The sequence below is a fragment of the Pseudophryne corroboree genome, chromosome 9 (genome assembly GCF_028390025.1).
Source record: "Pseudophryne corroboree isolate aPseCor3 chromosome 9, aPseCor3.hap2, whole genome shotgun sequence".
Classification (NCBI taxonomy): domain Eukaryota; kingdom Metazoa; phylum Chordata; class Amphibia; order Anura; family Myobatrachidae; genus Pseudophryne; species Pseudophryne corroboree.
The window spans coordinates 248,519,985-248,536,388 of record NC_086452.1 but is presented as its reverse complement, the minus strand read 5'-3'; the positions used below and the strand labels follow the sequence as shown (position 1 = coordinate 248,536,388).

General features: G+C 43.9%; 1 long non-coding RNA gene across 1 annotated transcript; it reads left to right on the top strand.

Moving 5' to 3' along the window:
• Positions 1-9,021: 9,021 nt before the first annotated feature.
• On the top strand, positions 9,022-10,557 carry LOC134956945 (uncharacterized). The gene is made up of 2 exons (XR_010186324.1): positions 9,022-9,233; positions 10,380-10,557. It is a non-coding gene; the product is annotated as an uncharacterized LOC134956945 (long non-coding RNA).
• Positions 10,558-16,404: the final 5,847 nt, after the last annotated feature.

Sequence of the window (16,404 nt, the reverse complement as noted above, 5' to 3'; positions counted from 1 at the left end):
ACAGGGTGGGGTGCATGTAACACTGCACTCTCCACCACAGAAGCGGGGTACACAGCTGTACTTACCACTCACAGGGCGGGGTGCATGTAGCCCATGACCACATCGCTCTAATAAATACAAACAGATTCTGTGATAGTGTAGGACCTGCATGAAGGTGGGGTACCTTGAAAATCGGTATGCAGGCTTCCGTGCATTGGCCAATCCACCAACTAAACCCCCATCATTTATTTATTGAATTGTTGAGGATAAGTGAGTTTACTTTGGTGAGTGCTGGATTCTCTGTTTGTATTTATTAGAGCGATGTGGTCATGGGCTACATGCACCCCGCCCTGTGAGTGGTAAGTACAGCTGTGTACCCCGCTTCTGTGGTGGAGAGTGCAGTGTTACATGCACCCCACCCTGTGAGTGGTAAGTGCATAGCTGTGCCCCGCTTCTGGTGTGGTGAGTGCTGTGGTTTTTCCTTTGTGTGTATATGAAGGGGTTAATCTATGGTTAGCTCTTATTAACCGTGGCCACTAGCTTTCTCATGCACCCCAGTGTGGACTTTATTATCCTGAACCTGTCTCAGCTGTTCTTTAGCAATCATCTTTGAGCCAGTGCAATAGGTGACTAGTGTGCCTTTAAAAGCCATAAAGTCTGTGGCAGGTACACATTACATCTAGCAGGCAGATGATGCAGCAGTGAAGTAGTCAGGTTTTAAGACTCTGTGATAGTGTAGGACCTGCATGAAGGTGGGGTACCTTGAAAATCGGTATGCAGGCTTCCGTGCATTGGCCAATCCACCAACTAAACCCCCATCATTTATTTATTGAATTGTTGAGGATAAGTGAGTTTACTTTGGTGAGTGCTGGGTTCTCTGTTTGTATTTATTAGAGCGATGTGGTCATGGGCTACATGCACCCCGCCCTGTGAGTGGTAAGTACAGCTGTGTACCCCGCTTCTGTGGTGGAGAGTGCAGTGTTACATGCACCCCACCCTGTGAGTGGTAAGTGCATAGCTGTGCCCCGCTTCTGGTGTGGTGAGTGCTGTGGTTTTTCCTTTGTGTATATATATATATATATATCTTTTGAATGGGCGGCACTCAGAGACTTGAAAACGGAGTTTAAAGTGCAAAAAAAGACCCCACTGGACCAATTTATTAGTAACGTTTCGGGGTATAGTTCCCCTTCCTCAGACAATATAACACAGCAAACATAGTGCATTTTATAGACAAATCAATCAAGTAAACAAAACATCAAACCTGTGCCTCTCCTGTGCCCTCCAGTGTGCGCCCCACGCTTCCGGCCGCCGTCCCACCAAGGCACTTCCGGTCGCGGGACTCCCGTCGCACCGGAAGTGGCGTCACACGCCCGGCCCGGTCGTCATGGGAAAACACTGTTGAGACAACAACAGCGTGTTGTAAATGTGCAAAAGAACAAACAAATCAGCAGTTATGCATAAACGGCTCTGTATAAGACATCAGCCAAACGTGCATCATTAACCAAATAGAAAAATAAAAAACTAAAAACATTAGAATCGTGAACTGATCAGATGAATGTGTCACTGTGTGCATAATACAAACGGTGCTGTACTATTAAAATTGCATCAAAGAATAATGAATTCCTCACCCGGATGTTATAAGATAAAACAGAAATGAGTAATCACTAATATCATACCAATATACATATAAATAAGCATGTGATACTTTATACCTAAGTATAGGACCAGCGTACTTAAGAGGACTGCTGCCATCTAGTGGCTAAAAACCAAATCTCTTGTCATTATTGTAAACTAATGTATCTCGTCCTCTGATTTATACCCGCACTACTGACTAGAAAGAAAACTAATTGATTTGACCTAAAGAAAGTGGGCTAAACCTAAGGTTTCATTAAGACCCTTGGGCGCTAGGCAATCCAGTCTGAATATCCATCTGGATTCAAGTTGTAACAACTTTTTCCCCGGTTGCCACCCCTCCGGGAGGCTGGCACGCAATCAATTGCTTTGTACTTTAAACTAGATAAATTGTGCCGGGCTTGTACAAAGTGCCGTGCCACCGGCTGCTCACTAGTACCCGATAAAAGTGCATTTCAGATCGCCGATCTATGTTGGGTAAGCCTCACCTTCAGCTGGCATTCTGTTTTGCCTACATAATATAAGCCACAGGGGCACACTATCACATAGATTACGAAACAGCTTGTGCATGTGAGAGGCCATTTAATGCTAAGTCGTTTGCCCGTGTGGGGATGTGGGATAGAATCCCCAGTAAGCATGTATGAGCATGTCGTACAGCCCAAACATTTAAAGCATCCATTTTTCCGGCTAAGAAAATTGTGAGATGTAGTGGTTTCCAAAAAACCAGTCACATCAGTTTTGACTAGCAGATCTCTTAAATTCCTCCCTCGCGAGTAACTGGGCATAAGCCTGGTTTTATTAAAGCATTTAAGCTCTGGGTCGGTTCTCACCATTCACCATAATTCCTTGGCTTTTCGCGTAGTTCTTGGGCTTTGTTCATTATATTCATTTACCCATGCGATTGTATCCGTTAATTTTTTATTATTTTTACTGGATACACCACCCTTAGAACTCTGTTGAGTGGTCCTTATCGCTTTATCCTTAGCTTTATTTAGTTCACTTAGGGAGTATCCCCTTGCCCTAAATTTCTCAATCATGTTGTCAAGTTGTTTGAACATCATTTCTGAGTCACTGTTTGTCCTGCATACACGGACAAATTGTGAATACGGTAGCCCACGGATGGTATTTTTGGGATGAAAACTATCCGCATGTAAGATCGTGTTCCGATCCGTGGGTTTCGTATATAGCGAGGTGTGAATCTGGTTATTTTTAATCTGAATATTAATGTCTAAATAACAAATTTCACTGATACTGCTCGTCATGGTGAATTTAATGGGGCTAATGAAGAGATTTTGAGCTTCAACAATGGCCTCTAATACACATATGTCCCCTTTCCACAGGATCAGTAGGTCATCGATATAACAATGGTACATAAACAATGAATCAACAATGTCATTGTCCTCAAAAAAGATACCCTTTTCAGTTTCCCACATAAAGCAATTTGCAAAAGAAGGGGCCACAGAGGACCCCATTGCACAGCCCGTTACCTGTTTATAAAATAATTATGCTCCAGAGTGAATAATAAAAGTGTTAAAAACAGATCTATATCAGGCCCTTGATAAAGTGCATTGCCATATAATAACTTACGTACAGATTCCACACCTGCCCCATGAGGGATGCAGGTGTATAAACTGGTGACATCCAGTGTCACCAGAGACACCCCATCTGGAACCATCTGTAGTTGTGCAAATTTGCTGAGTAAAGTGCTACAGTCCTTGAGGTGGGAGAACGTGTCTTGTATACAGGGTTGAAGAAAGGTATCAAGAAAAATCGACACTGGTTCGCACAGAGACCCGCGGGCCGAGATAATGGGTCTGCCCGGTGGTCTCTGCGCGTCCTTGTGGACTTTTGGCAAAGTATAAAAGATAGGAATTACCGGAAAGGCAGTAGTTAACTTGTCCACTATGGCCTGTGCTAAAAGACCTTGTGTTACAGCCTGTTTCAGAATACTGTCCAGTTCCTGTTTATAAGTGGAAGTCGGGTCACCCTCTAATTTGACATAGGTTGAAGTGTCTAGGAGTAACCGTTCACATTCCTGAATGTACGCTGTTGTATCCTGGACCACAATGGCACCTCCCTTATCCGCAGCGCGAATAATAATGTCCTTCCTGGACTGTAAGCCTTTCAACGCTGCTCTCTCTTCCTTGGATAAATTATATCTGATAGGCTTGTCCGCTGTTGCGAGACTGTCATCCAAGAGCCGATGAAAAGTTTTTAACGTGGGGTTAGAAGATTGTGGATCAAACGTTGACCGGACGCCCAGATGTTGGATCCTCTCTGGCAATTGCATAGAGGGGGGTTTCACTGATTGTTTAGAAAAATATTCCTTTAGTTTAAGCGTCCTATTTAATTTATAGGATTCTATTTTCCATTTGAACTTGTCTGCCCTATTCGTGGGGATGAAAGATAAACCCTTGGCTAGAAGGCTTTGTTCTGCTGCTGTTAAAGCCTGGCTAGACAAGTTGAAAATAGTGTCTATTTGTACTTGCGTGGTCGTCCTCTTTGCTTTCCTTTGTGATTGTCCCCCCCTCCGCGTTGGCCTCGTCCTCTTGCGGTTAGTTCTGTCCGTGTACGTGCCCCTAAAGGGGTCATCTGTGTCGTGGTGTTGATGGTCTCCTGTGTCCCATCCTCTGCTTCACTCGCCGACGTGCTGGAGAACCGTACTCGTTGTGGTTTTTTATAGAGCTGTGGATTGGATCTTGTTCTATACGAGTTGGGCGTTTGATGTAGCCAGTTGTATACTCTGTGTTGGGCATAATCTGCCTGGACCTTCCTATATTTTTCTTTCTTATACCGTAATAGGTCATTCCTATAGGCCTCTATTTGTTCCTCCAGTTTGGATATCCATTTTACCCCCTTGTCCTGACTAAGGGTATTCAAATGCTCTTGCTCAAAGGTGGACATTTTTTCTTTAGTAAGATTCCACTCCTTTGTTGACTCCTCGACAACTAATAAAATTAGGTCCATGGAGCATTTATTTAAAATAGATATCCAACGTTTGCAAAAACTGGGGTTATACCTCCCAATCGTAGGGATATTATGTACCCTGAAGCCACGGGGAATTTGTTTGGCTCTAAAATAATCAGACAGCGTTCTGCTGTGATATAAAAAGTCAATTTCCCTCTTCTTCAGCTTAAATAATTCCTTGTAGATCTCTGCATTAGATTCTATGATCTCATCTGTCAGTGCGGTGTCCTTATGTAAAATTTTATCGGCATCTATATCGGAGAAACTTAATGTCTCATAGTTATCACATTCCATCAGGAATGATGTAAAATCCTCTTCACCCGTTGAGGTAGCCATAATACAATCCGATATGCCTTTGGTATGTTAATTAGTATATAATTAAAAAATAAGTGCAAAAAGCTGTGCATACATATAAAGTGCTGCTAATATCTGGTAAAGTGCCGTTTCAGAATTTATTCCACTGCGGGAATGCAAAAAAGTGCCTGTGCGTAGTAGTGCAAACAAGTGAAAAAAAGAGGGCTGTGGAGGGAAACACTGCCGGGTGCCGTGGGATGATACCAGCGAACTTACCCACCGCAGCGGTGTGCTGTATCCAAATATGTCCACATGTATAGGGTCCCTGGCACTCCGGGCTTACGTTCACCGTGCTCCGGTGCCTTCCCTGCAGAGCAGCATCTGTGTATATATCCTTTGAATGGGCTGAAAAGGGTATCTTTTTTGAGGACAATGACATTGTTGATTCATTGTTTATGTACCATCGTTATATCGATGACCTACTGATCCTGTGGAAAGGGGACATATGTGTATTAGAGGCCATTGTTGAAGCTCAAAATCTCTCCATTAGCCCCATTAAATTCACCATGACGAGCAGTATCAGTGAAATTTGTTATTTAGACATTAATATTCAGATTAAAAATAACCAGATTCACACCTCGCTATATACGAAACCCACGGATCGGAACACGATCTTACATGCGGATAGTTTTCATCCCAAAAATACCATCCGTGGGCTACCGTATTCACAATTTGTCCGTGTATGCAGGACAAACAGTGACTCAGAAATGATGTTCAAACAACTTGACAACATGATTGAGAAATTTAGGGCAAGGGGATACTCCCTAAGTGAACTAAATAAAGCTAAGGATAAAGCGATAAGGACCACTCAACAGAGTTCTAAGGGTGGTGTATCCAGTAAAAATAATAAAAAATTAACGGATACAATCGCATGGGTAAATGAATATAATGAACAAAGCCCAAGAACTACGCGAAAAGCCAAGGAATTATGGCGAATGGTGAGAACCGACCCAGAGCTTAAATGCTTTAATAAAACCAGGCTTATGCCCTGTTACTCGCGAGGGAGGAATTTAAGAGATCTGCTAGTCAAAACTGATGTGACTGGTTTTTTGGAAACCACTACATCTCACAATTTTCTTAGCTGGAAAAATGGATGCTTTAAATGTTTAGGCTGTACGACATGCTCATACATGCTTACTGGGGATTCTATCCCACATCCCCACACGGGCAAACGACTTAGCATTAAATGGCCTCTCACATGCACAAGCCGTTTCGTAATCTATGTGATAGTGTGCCCCTGTGGCTTATATTATGTAGGCAAAACAGACTGCCAGCTGAAGGTGAGGCTTACCCAACATAGATCGGCGATCCGAAATGCACTTTTATCGGGTACTAGTGAGCAGCCGGTGGCACGGCACTTTGTACAAGCTCGGCACAATTTATCTAGTTTAAAGTACAAAGCAATTGATTGCGTGCCAGCCTCCCGGAGGGGTGGCAACCAGGGTAAAAAGTTGTTACAACTTGAATCCAGATGGATATTCAGACTGGATTGCCTAGCGCCCAAGGGTCTTAATGAAACCTTAGGTTTAGCCCACTTTCTTTAGGTCAAATCAATTAGTTTTCTTTCTAGTCAGTAGTGCGGGTATAAATCAGAGGACGAGATACATTAGTTTACAATAATGACAAGAGATTTGGTTTTTAGCCACTAGATGGCAGCAGTCCTCTTAAGTACGCTGGTCCTATACTTAGGTATAAAGTATCACATGCTTATTTATATGTATATTGGTATGATATTAGTGATTACTCATTTCTGTTTTATCTTATAACATCCGGGTGAGGAATTCATTATTCTTTGATGCAATTTTAATAGTACAGCACCATTTGTATTATGCACACAGTGATGCATTCATCTGATCAGTTCACGATTCTAATGTTTTTAGCTTTTTATTTTTCTATTTGGTTAATGATGCACGTTTGGCTGATGTCTTATACAGAGCCGTTTATGCATAACTGCTGATTTGTTTGTTCTTTTGCACATTTACAACACGCTGTTGTTGTCTCAACAGTGTTTTCCCATGACGACCGGGCCGGGCGTGTGACGCCACTTCCGGTGCGACGGGAGTCCTGCGACCGGAAGTGCCTTGGTGGGACGGCGGCCGGAAGCGTGGGGCGCACACTGGAGGGCACAGGAGAGGCACAGGTTTGATGTTTTGTTTACTTGATTGATTTGTCTATAAAATGCACTATGTTTGCTGTGTTATATTGTCTGAGGAAGGGGAACTATACCCCGAAACGTTACTAATAAATTGTCCCAGTGGGGTCTTTTTTTGCACTTTAAACTCCGTTTTCAAGTCTCTGAGTGCCGCCCATTCAAAGGATATATACACAGATACTGCTCTGCAGGGAAGGCACCGGAGCACGGTGAACGTAAGCCCGGAGTGCCAGGGACCCTATACATGTGGACATATATATATATATATATATATATATATAGAGAGAGAGAGAGAGACGTATATGTTTATGATTACAAAACAAAACAAAATGGTATATGTGTGTGTATGTATCTATATAACTCTCTAGAGACATATTTCTAAACATTGTCATTTTTTTTGCTTTCTCTTTTATCCTACAAATCTACAATGCTAGTAATTTCTAATCCTGTATTTGGAAAACAATTTTGCAACAATAAGTGTGTGTGTGTGTGTGTGTGTGTGTGTGTGTGTGTGTGTGTGTGTGTGTGTGCGAGTGTGTGTGTATGTGAGTGTGTGTGTGAGTGTGATTGTGAGTGAGTATGTGTGTGAATGTATTTTTTTGTTGTTGTTGTTTTTTTTGTTTTTTTTCGCAGGTGCGGATTTCCGCAGATGCAATATGTACACACTGTCTTGCACATTAATGTACACATATCAATAAAGTTTAATACAGATGACACCATACAATTTCAACCAATCAAATGCTAGCACACACTAAATATATGCCCATGTATGGAAAATGCCATTGGCACCATGCGCGCAGCTGCCTTTTCACGCCAGGAGCTGCATGTGCTAATATCTGTCATGGACCGCCGCGTAGCCCGCGCAGGGCCCTTTATCCCCAATAGGGTTAAGCGCGAGGCCTACGCGGAGGTCCGCCGCAAACTGCGGACACACACCCGACTCGGCGCAGTATCATACAGCTCGAAAGGCGGTGGAGTGACCTCCGCCGTCGCACGCCGGAGCTGTTGGCGGAGCTGCGCCAACAGATCCGCATACGCCGTAGACGCAGTAAATTGAACACATTACATAAAATATGAATATTACACAGATTATTTGTAGCATTTTTAAATTGCTGAAAAAGCACATTTTCACTAAGAGGTGCTATAGTTATAAATTTAGCAGACTGTGTAATGAGTAATGACACTATTGTAGCACAAACCTTACAGATGTTTCTACATTGTGTGTGTTAATGGGTTGCAGTACTGAGTGTGTAGCAAAGTGCTTGTGAAAAGGTTAATGTTGTTGTACTGAGTTGGTACACATGCTATCGGCTGAACAAAAAAACTTGATCTGTGTATTTAACATGGTAACTAACAATGTATTTTTTACATGATTTTTTTTAACATTAAAAGCCACAACCTAATTATTACATATGTCATTCTAGGGCAAGCACAACGGCGAGCAGCGCCTGCAAGGTGGCGAATTAGAGGCCCAGCCCAAGCCCCTTCTCCGCCCCCTCCCCCTCTCCGCACCCCTCCCCCTCTCCGGCCTCCTCCCCCTCTCTTTCCCAATCCCCCTCTCCGGCCCACTCCCCTCTCTTTCCCAATCCCCCTCTCCGGCCCACTCCCTTTCTCCGGCCCCCTCTCTTTCCCAATCCCCCTCTCCGGCCCACTCCCCCTCTCCGGCCCCCTCCCCCCTCTTTCCCAATCCCCCTCTCTTTCCCAATCCCCCTCTCCGGCCCACTCCCCCTCTCCGGCCCCCTCCCCCTCTCTTTCCCAATCCCCCTCTCCGGCCCCCTCCCCCTCTCTTTCCCAATCCCCCTCTCCGGCCCACTTCCCCTCCCCGGCCCCCTCCCCCTCTCTTTCCTAAGTCATCTTTCTGCCCCCTCCCCCTCTGTGGCCCAACCCCCCTCTGTGGACCAACCATCTGTAAGCTCCTCCCCCTTCCATCCTCTTTCCCAAATCGACCCTCCTTCCCCCATCTTGCCTCCTTCCCCCATCGAGCCGCCATCCCCCATCCATCTAACATCCCCCATCCAGCCTACATCCCCCAGCCATCCTACATCCCCCATCCAGCCTACATCCCCCAGCCAGCCAACATCTCCACCATCGGAATGGGCAGCAGAGGCCCCGGAGCCACTTGAGGGAGGTGGGCAAGTGGCAGAGGAGAGTAAGTTCACACACATTGACATTTCTTTTTGAAACGTATTTAACGTCACATTCTAATAAATGCAGTGTTGTACTGTGGCCAATCTTTTGTCAAGGTTAAATGCTTGTCTTCTTCATCATGGTATGGATGATGCATTAACATTTGTGTGAGGAATATTAGATGTACAGTGTCTACGTCTGCAATGTTAAGGATGCCCACTCTAGGATGACAATCATTATGTCGACAGGGTTGCCTGCACAACAGGGTTTGTATGTGATACATTATATGCAAAACATTTAGACCTGAGTGGAGTTTAGTTTGTGGTTTTACTTTTACACTTGTGCCTGGGTATTCCAATATTTGCACATTGAAGTCGCAGGATTCACTTTGTTAGGCAGGCTAAGGACACAGTGATTTGTGTTGTGAAAGTTACACTCCTACAATTTAGGATTTATACTTTTTGAAAGCTGTTAGACCTTATGTAGTAAGGCAGGCTTTCAGGGAGTGTGGGCATGCTAGGATATGTTGTCCTTCTGAAGATGTTGATATGCAGAGTGATGATTTAGGGACAAACCCAAAAAATATAAGTCTGCTTCACTCCAGATGTAAATTAATCCCAGCATGGTGTTACATTTACTAAGATGGGAGTACTATTTAAGATGGGATGTTGACCATAGCAACCAAGCACATTCTACTTCTCATTTTTTACACATCTTGTACAAGATAATATGTTTAATGTTATTGGTTGCTATGGGCAACTACCCATCTAAAATAGAACTCACATATTAGTAAATGTACCCCATGGTGTGGTACACTTTCTTAAAAATATTATTAAAAAAACAAAAACATTGCTGAGCAGGCTTGTGTGTTTTTCTGCTACTGTTTTCTCATTGAAACATCCATGATGTAGTCACTTTGCCATTAAAGCAGGCCTGTCAAAACTTTGTCCCTCCAGCTGTTGAGAAAGTACACATCCCAGCATGCCCAGAAACAGCTTTAGCATTCTCTGACTGCAAAAATGTGTCAAGGCATGCTGGTATATGTAGTTTCACAACAGCTGGAGGGCCACAGTTTGGACATGCCTGCATTAAAGTGTGCTTTGTGCCTTGCTTGTATAATAGGTAATGTGACTAAGTTAGTAATGTTTTCTTTGCCTCTTCATTTCAGATGTGGCAGTTGGAGATCCCAGCAGTTTGCCTGCGATTGTTTCCCGCCTTAAAGGGAATCTGAGGGCCGTGATAGCGGACCTAGAAATGTTGGAAACCTTTTTCTAAGTTTTTATTTTTTATTTTTTACATTAGTTGTTTAAAAAAATAAAAATAAATACAATTGTTTTTGAAATTAAGCGGGTGTTGTTTATTAATGCTATTTAGGAAAAGCAGATTTGCATGCATAAATTGGTGACCTAAAACACTTCACACATCTTATTTAAGAATAGTTAATTAAAATTACACAAACAAAAACCAAAAAAATAAATAAATAGGAGGTTATTGTTTAAAAAAACATGTTAACACATTTATTCACACACTACACACAAAAAAAAACAGGCACATTTACCACATCTATATTTTTAATTACTTATTTTAAATGTTGATGTACAATTATGCCTACAAAGTGTTATTAAGGTATTCTTTGAAGACTTAATTGGTCATGACCATTATCATTCATTACACTAATTGGATTCGTAATTGAGGAAGGCTTGTGGAGTTTGAACTGAAAGGTGTAATTTAACTTAAAAGAAAAAAAAAAACATTGCTGTTTGTTTTTTAGCAAAAGCGTGTGCAATTTTAAGAGGAATGTGTAAATCTATGATAAGTTAGGATTTTTACGATGAGGTTTGTGGTAATGCGATGGGTTTGCATTAGTGCGATGTCATTTGGCATACGCCTACTTTGTGTACTACTGCGTACAAATTAGCAAAAAACCGTTGGGAGCGGATATTCGCTATTGTGCAACGTATTCGCAATTTTGCGAATATGTTGTGCGAACAAAAAAATAGCGATCAACTCGGAATCATTCCCCTAGTACCCAGTTATTCCCAAAAAAGCCCTTACCTGTTTTTTATTCACTGGACGAGGCCAGTTTTGAATAGCATCAACTTTATTCAATTGGGGCCTAATCAGACCTCTGCCTTTGGTGAAGCCCAAGTATTTGACCTCCTCCATTGCGAGGCAGCACTTCTTTGGGTTAGCAGTTAACCCTGCCTCCCTGATTGAGTCCAGTACTGCTTGTACTTTAACCAAATGGGACCCCCAGTCTGTACTGTGAATTACCACATCATCTAAATAGGCAGCTGCATATTTTCTATGGGGCCTCAAAATTTTATCCATCGCCCGTTGAAAGGTTGCTGGAGCCCCATGCAACCCAAAGGGTAACATCTTATACTGGTATAGCCCCTCCGGAACCGAAAAGGCTGTTTTTTCTTTTGCGCTATCAGTTAAAGGTATTTGCCAGTAACCTTTGGTCAGGTCCAACGTGGTGAGAAACCTGGCTGTTCCCAGCCTTTCTATAAGCTCATCCACACGGGGCATGGGGTATGCGTCAAATTTGGACACCTCATTTAACTTACGAAAGTCCTTACAGAAGCGTATGCTACCGTCTGGCTTCGAGAGAACTATGGGACTGCACCACTCACTGTTAGATTCCTCTATGACTCCAAGTTCTAACATGGTTTTAACTTCTTTAGAAACAGCTTCTCGCTGAGCTTCAGGAATCCTATATGGCTTTAAATGGACCCTGACCCCTGGTTCTGTGACAATGTCATGTTTTATTATGGTCGTTCGGCCAGGCAGCTCTGAAAATATCTCCCTATTTTGGATGAGAAATTCTTTAACCTGATTGTTCTGATCAGCTGATAATGTCTCTGACACCTTTACTGCGGGAAGCAACCGAGGTGAAGACACCGAAGGGCAAGGCTCCGCTGACAGAGACAACCTATCTTTCCAGGGTTTGATTAAGTTAACATGGTAGATTTGTTCGGGTTTTCTCTTTCCCAGCTGGTATACTTTGTAATTAACCTCACTCACTTTTTCCCTAATCTCAAATGGACCCTGCCATTTAGCTAGGAATTTGCTTTCCACAGTGGGTACCAAAACAAGAACTCTATCTCCGGGAGCAAATTCCCGTATCTTGGCACTCCAGTTATACACCCTCTGTTGAGCACTTTGGGCCTGTTCCATGTGCTCTCTGACAATAGGTACCACGGCTGCAATCCTATCCTGCATTTGTTACATGTTCAATAACGCTTCTATAAGGAGTGGGCTGTCCTTCCCACGTCTCTTTGGCAATGTCCAACAGCCCTCTGGGGTGTCTACCATATAACAAATCAAATGGAGAAAACCCTGTAGAGGACTGAGGAACTTCTCTGATGGCCATTAACAAGTAGGGCAACAAACAATCCCAGTTTTTCCCATCTCTATCAACAACCTTTTTTAACATTCTTTTTAATGTTTTATTAAACCTTTCCACCAACCCGTCAGTTTGGGGATGGTAGATGGACGTCCTGAGGTGAGTGACCTTAAATAATTTGCACAATTCTTTCATGATCCTTGACATAAATGGAGTACCTTGGTCAGTCAAAATTTCTTTTGGTATTCCCACTCTACTAAAAACCTGCACCAGCTCCCTAGCTATCGCCTTGGTTGTGATAGTGCGTAAAGGGACAGCCTCAGGATATCGAGTGGCATAGTCCATAATTATCAGGATATACTGATGGCCCCGAGCGGACTTTAACAAGGGCCCCACGAGATCCATGGCTATTCTGTCAAACGGGACCTCTATAATAGGCATGGAAACTAGTGGGCTCCTGAAATGGGGTCTATGGGCATGATACTGGCGTTCAGAACAGGAAGAACAATATTCAGACACTTCTTTATAAGCCCCTGGCCAAAAGAACCTTTGTAAAACTCTTTCAGTGTTTTTTTTCTGCCCCTAAATGTCCTGCTGTAACGTGACTATGAGCTAAATCTAGTACCATTCTCCGATAAGGCTGGGGAACTACCAGCTGTTCCACTACATCCTCACCCCTTTTGACAATGTGGTACAAGAGCTCATTACAGATGGCCATGTGGGGATACGTAACCCTGTCACCTGGAACCACAGGTTCCCCATTAACAACCTTAACATTCTCTCTAGCCTTTATTAAGGTAGGATCCTTTAACTGTTCAGACGCAAACAGATCCTTTACCTTCAGGTCAGGCACGCTTTCAGTTCTAACTACTATGTCTCTGTTCCCAGCAAGAGGGTCCTCACTGGACTCCCCATCTGTCACTTCCCCTGCCAAACTAGCAAAAGGCAAACGGTCAGAAAGTTCTGAAGACACACGTACATCCATAAAATCACCGGTATTATCAACTGGCTCTTTAATTCTCACATCTGTTGATAAACGTGATTCCCACAGTTTCCAAAAATGAGGAAAATCCCTCCCTATTATGGCCTCATGCACCAAGGTGGGGACCAGTCCTACTTTAACAATTGCTGACCCACAACAAGTTTCTATATTCACTTCAGCAGTGACATAATGTTGGGTATCCCCATGTATGCAAGTTACCCCAATAGGTATTTGCTGGACCTTTAAGGGGTTCACTAACCCAGCTTTCACGAGGGTAACTAAACTTCCTGAATCTAGCAAGGCCTCTACCTGGTTACCCTCTAAGAACACATCACACATTTGGTTTTCCAGCTCAGGTGAAGGTACCACAGTACAGGCTAACCTAGCAAAGAAAGACATTCTGCGACATTCAAAGGCAGCATCACATTGCATGGGTTCTTGCGTGACTGGGCAATTGGCAATAACATGACCTGGCATACCACACTTAAAACATTTAACCACATGATTATCAACCCGTTTAGGCAGCACAGACCGTTCTAGCCCCATTGGCCTGTCTCCAGGGCCAGTGTTTACAGTCTCTTTAGCCTTGCATTCTCTTATCCGCCCAGCAACGTTTTCCCACGGAACAGTCTTACCAGTCTTTACTGAAGGGCGCTGTCGAGGATCTATGGGTTTCTGGGTGGTCATCAGTAGTTCCTCTGCCGCCAAATACCTCTCTACCATGTCCACTAATTGGTCAGCAGTATCTGGGTTTCCATGGCTCACCCACTTGCGCAGGACCACGGGCAAAGATCTCAAATAGCGGTCCATGACAACTCTTTCAACCATCTGGGGGGACCAGTTATTGTCTCTGGCTGTAACCATTTTTTTGTTAGCTGAATAAGGTCATGCATCTGGGAGCGAGGAGGCTTCTCCATGGTGTCCACCCAACAGTGCACCCGTTGTGCTCGTACTGACAGCGTGACTCCCAGGCGGGTCAGGATCTCGGTCTTTAGTTTATCATAGTCCCGAGCCTCAGCAGGGCTTAAATCAAAGTACGCTTTTTGGGGCTCACCTGACAGAAAGGGTGCCAGCAGACTGGCCCACTGTGCTTTCGGCCAGTTCTCACGCTCGGCAGTCCTTTCAAACGTGGTCAGGTAGGCCTCCACATCATCAGCCTCTGTCATTTTCTGCAGGAAGTGACTGGCCCGTATAGAACTAGAGCTGGTCGGAGCACTGATGGCCATATCTCCAATCCGGGCTGCAAGGTTCTGCACCACTTCTGTTAAGGCCTCTCTATCCTGACGCTGTTGCCTGTAAAGTTCGTCAATAGCCACCTGCTGCTGTCTCCTATTTTCCTCCATTGCCACCTGCTGCTGTCTGTTGGCCTCCTGCAGAGCCGCTGTAGCTTGCAGCAAGGCTTTGCGCAGTTCCTCCATGTCGACAGACTTTTCAGGCGACTTTGTAGCTGCTTTCACCCAGGACATATATCAAATCCTCAGGGCGAGTTTCAGTAACTTCACACTAGGCTGTATCTGCATAAACCACCGTTTTCTGCAGGCCTCATAAAGCTGCTGCTTTCACTTATGCGCAGAACGGCATGCTCGCATTCTCCACCAAGTTGTAACACTGTAAGGGTACAAGGTGCCGTTTCCTGGGGTAAATGGCAGCATGCAGCAGCTGAGGAATCACACAAGTCCAGTTTGTGGTGCAACTGGCCACAGACAGTTTTATTAAACAGAAAATAAAACAAACACCAAAAGAAAATACCTTGCCTGTCCGACACTAACTAAACACAAGACGTTCCTAGCTATCACTAAACAAAAACACAGAGTTCTCCAGTAAACACTGTATAGCTCACTTGTATAAAGAAGCGTGTTTCTCTCTTCAGAGAGTCTCCAGTCTCCTCAGGCAGTCTGCCCACACTAATCAGGCTAGCAGCCCTAAAAGGCTCTTGCACAGCTGAAAGCCCTAATTAGCCCTCTGTGAGGCCAAAGACCCGAACTGGGCCCAATGTCTGGAACTTGCCCCATCTCTCTTTCAGGGCCCTTATCCAGCTTTTCCAATAAACTGAAAAGGTTCTGACAAAACATTCTCCTAGAAGTTTTCATTTTTCTAATACATGTAAGACAAGAACCTGGGACAAACATACCTGCCTTCAAACACTATTCCAGTGTTCTTGTCACAAAATAAATATATATATATATATATATATATACATACACACACTGCTCAAAAAAATAAAAGGAACACTAAAATAGCACATCCTAGATCTGAATGAATTAAATATTCTTATTAAATACTGTGTTCTTTACATAGTTGAATGTGCTGACAACAAAGTCACACAAAAATTATCAATGGAAATCAAATTTATTAACCCATGGAGGTCTGGATTTGGAGTCACACTCAAAATTAAAGTGGAAAAACACAGTACATGCTGATCCAACTTTGATGTAATGTCCTTAAAACAAGTCAAAATAAGGCTCAGTAGAGTGTGTGGCCTCCACGTGCCTGTATGACCTCCCTACAATGCCTGGGCATGCTCCTGATGAGGTGGCGAATGGTCTCCTGAGGGATCTCCTCCCAGACCTGGACTAAAGCATCTGCCAACTCCTGGACAGTCTGTGGTGCAACGTGGCGTTGGTGGATGGAGCGAGACATGATGTCCCAGATGTGCTCAATTGGATTCAGGTCTGGGGAACGGGCAGGCCAGTCCATAGCATCAATGCCTTCGTCTTGCAGGAACTGCTGACACACTCCAGCCACATGAGGTCTAGCATTGTCTTGCATTAGGAGGAACCCAGGGCCAACCGCACCAGCATATGGTCTCACAAGGGGTCTGAGGATCTCACTCGGTACCTAATGGTAGTCAGGCTTCCTCTG